The 3,946-nt window shown below is 30.5% G+C and overlaps 1 non-coding gene across 1 annotated transcript; it reads left to right on the top strand.

Annotated features, from left to right (window-relative positions):
* The first annotated feature begins 2,219 nt into the window (after nucleotides 1–2,219).
* LOC126025204 (U6 spliceosomal RNA) lies at nucleotides 2,220–2,330 on the top strand. The gene has a single exon (XR_007501245.1). It is a non-coding gene; the product is annotated as a U6 spliceosomal RNA (small nuclear RNA).
* The last annotated feature ends 1,616 nt before the right edge of the window (nucleotides 2,331–3,946 follow it).

Below are 3,946 nucleotides of genomic sequence, written 5' to 3'. Positions count from 1 at the left end.
GTCTAATTAAAAATCCAGTTCTTTCCAACTTTATGACACTGGAGACTGTTAAAGAGATTGTTTCCCCTGAAGATGTGAATGCTTTTATTTTTATTGTGCTTTTTACCCACATGTTTATGGTAGATCCCCAGAACTTTAAGAACCACTATTTAACAAACTATTATCTTATATTGACAATTTTTAAACCAAAGACGTCTTAGTATCTTTGGTTGTAGTCTTAAATCTACATAATTTTTTTTGGTTCTTGGACCGTACCTGTGACATTCAATTGCAGTCTGTCCTAGGTTAGCATGTGCAAGGCAAATGCCCTACTGCTTACACCACCACTTTAGCCAAAACATCAGTATTTGTGGTGGTTGTACAGTGAGATAAACTGGATTCCCCCCCAATTAGTTGTCTCTCACAATACTGAGATAATCTTCCTTTTTTCCTTTAAGTTAAAATTTTCTCCTTTTCATCTTATTTTTATTTATTTATTTATTTATTTATTTATTTATTTATTATTAAAGCTCTGTGATTTACAAAAGTATTTATAGTTGAGTTTTAGGCATACAATGATTCCAACACCTATTTCACAATGAGTGACATGTTTTTCCCTCTACCTGTCTTACTATTTTTTAGATATTTTATTTATTTATTTTTCTCTAAGTTTTATTATAAGACCATGATTTTCCAAGTTATTCATAATATAGCTGTTTTATACATTAAATATTCAAACACCAATACCACTACCGATGTGAAAATTCTTTCACCAGTGTCCTCAGTCTCTCACACACCACAGAAGCCTGGCCAATTCAGGAACAAACAAATTTACTTCATATTATTTGCTACATATAACACAAAGGCAAATGAAATGATCAAAACTTAGAACAACACAGGTTAATTTGAAAGGATCATTCTATCTCTCCATAGTGGTGTTACTCAAGTCAGTGTTTGAGAATTTACTGGGTAGTGGTTGGTACTAGTTGAGCTTTCTGTGTTACAATTTAGGCTCATTGAGGTTGGTAAATTTCTATATAACTTTCCCATCATGTTTCCTATGATATTACTGGGTTAATACTACTATAAGATATTGATCCATTTGTCTTATTTTTAAAATACATATAAGGAGTGATATTTTACACCTCTGATTTAATATATTTGATCAACAGTATCATTCTTTAAATTTTGATTGTATAATTTTAAGTTTATATATGACACATTTATTGTTGAACTTTAGAAATTTTGTGATCCTGTGTGGTTTTTTAAAATAAAAAAAACATACATATTATTGGAATTGCATACAACTTAAAGATACATTTGTATATAGTTAACCTCTTTCATTTCATTTTGCCTTGAAAATAACATTTAATCTGTTCCTTTTATTAATACTAACAAACTTTGTGGTTTTATTTTTTGTCAATCTAAGTTGTAGTTGCTACTTAAGTTATATATTTTTTTGATTAGTAGGAATACTAATCTCTGAGTATTTATTTTTATAACAGTGGTATTAATCATTAAATTTTTAGTCTCAGCTGATTCCACTTTTTTTTATTTTAGAGACACAATCAAACTATCATCAATAATAGTAACATATATAGTTATTTGTGCCTTATAATATTGCAGCTCATTCTTTAGTAATAGAGTAGTTTTAAATCCATCTTTAGTTATTAAGAAAGCCTTTTTATTAATACATACGATAACATATATTAAACTTAAATAGATATTACTAAGCACTTATGATTAAATAATTAGTAATTGTATAATTCAACAAAATATCAATAACAGAAAAGTTATAGTAAAATTTCTTGTAACCCCCATCCTTAGAAATTACCCATGCTAATTTTATGATATTTAATCTAACAGATTTTGTATGCTTCATGATGGCTTGGGCTTATAGGAAATTTTTTCAGTTGCATAAAAAAATCAATGCATTCAATTTTAAGATACTCTTGTCACTATTAAAATTTTCTTTTTACCTGCTTAAAGTCAGTCCACTTTATTTTGTTTTATTTATTTATTTTTTTGTTTGTTTTTCTGGCCACACCTGTTTGATGCTCAGGGATTACTCCTGGCTAATCACTCAGGAATTGCCCCTGGCTTGGGGGACCATATGGGATGCCGGAGGATCAAACCCTGGTTCTTCCTTGGCTAGTGCTTGCAAGGCAGACATCTTACCTCTAGCACCACCTCGCCAGCCACAAGTCAGTCCACTTTAACCTCAATTTAAAATTAGTCTGGTGCTTGCTTCAGCAGCACATATACTAAAATTGGAACAATACAGAGAAGATTAGCATGGCCCCTGAACAAAGATGACACATAAAGTTAGTCTGATTTTGTTCCATATTGTTTTTCCTTTTTCCTTGTCTTTTCAGATGATTGTCTTGAGTTCTGTTACAGGACATATCAACATTTAATCAATCTTCAAAAGACAAATAATTTTTATTTAGTTTATGAGTTTTCTCAGACTTTTAATACCACTATGGGGAATGAGAGGCATCAGTTTTCTCAATTTTAAACTGTGCTCCAAAGTGATAGTATTTAAAATAGTATTGTACTGGAATAAAAAAAAAACCCAAATACTCAAGTTAATGGAACTGAGTTGAATACCCTGAGACAGACCATCAGGTATATTCAGTTAATAAGGGAGCAAAAAGTATGAATTGCAACAAAAACAGCCTCTTTAACAATTGCTGCTGGGAAAATTGGTCAGCTACAAGCAAAAAAAGAAAAGAATTCAGACCTCTTTCTAATACCATGCACAAAAGTTAAATCAATATAGATTAAGTACCTTTGTATTCATAATATACATACATAAAAATGTATAAAAATAAAATAAAAACATATACATATACACATAAAATATACATATAAACACATACATATATGTACACATATACACATACACGTACATAAATATACATATAAACATATATGTTTTATAAATAAATACATACACATAAAACATACATAAATAAAAACATATAAAATATTCCTAAATAAAAAGTAGAACTCTCTATAACATTGAAGCTAAACTTATTTTCAAGAATAAAATACTACTGACCAAGCATGCTGAAGCAATGATATATAAAACTACATACATTAAAATATATCTGAAACTAAGAGGAAAAAATAAAGATAGCCTACAGAGTAACAGAAATTATTTTTCCATCACTCACCTGATAAAGGGTTAATATTAAATATGCATAAGGTATTGATATAACTTACAAAAATTAAACATCTCATCCCCCAAAAATATGGGGACAAGAGATGAACAGAAACGTCTTCAGAGAAGAAATACAAAGGGCCAAAAGACACATAAACAAATGTTCCACATCGTTAATCATAAGGGTGATGCAAATCAATTAGCACCTCATATCACAGATACTGGCACATATCATAAAGAACATCCAGTGCTAGCAAAGACGCAAGTCAAAGGGAAATCGCATTCACTGACGGTGGGAATCCCAAGCGTTTATGGAAAACAATATGGAAATTCATTAAAAAATTCATTTAAAAAAATCTAAGAATTGAGCTTTGATTTGACACAACAACTCCACTTCATGGGATATACGTCAAGGGCCTGGAAACAAAATGGAGAAAAGACATTTGAAACCCAATGTTCTTTGCAGAACTATCCATAATAACCCAAATCTGCACATAACCCAACTGTTCAAGAATAAATGATGGGCAAAAGAAAATAAGCTACATATAATAAATGGAATACTACTCAACAACTTGCTGTGAGATTGAAGGACCTGGAGAGTATCATACTGAGTGATGTTAGTCAGAGGGAGCAATATCAGCACAGAAAAAGCTCTCTCATATTCAGGGTATAAAGAAACATAATAGTGGAATAACAAATGTTCAAAGACAATGGAAAAAAAAGAATCTGAGAACTGGTATTCAGTAGGAAATATGCCACTTGAGGGGTTGGGAGAAATGACATTGTTTATGGTGCAAAGAA

This window comes from Suncus etruscus, chromosome 12 (genome assembly GCF_024139225.1).
Source record: "Suncus etruscus isolate mSunEtr1 chromosome 12, mSunEtr1.pri.cur, whole genome shotgun sequence".
NCBI classification, from domain to species: domain Eukaryota; kingdom Metazoa; phylum Chordata; class Mammalia; order Eulipotyphla; family Soricidae; genus Suncus; species Suncus etruscus.
This window is presented reverse-complemented; position numbering and strand designations above follow the sequence as displayed.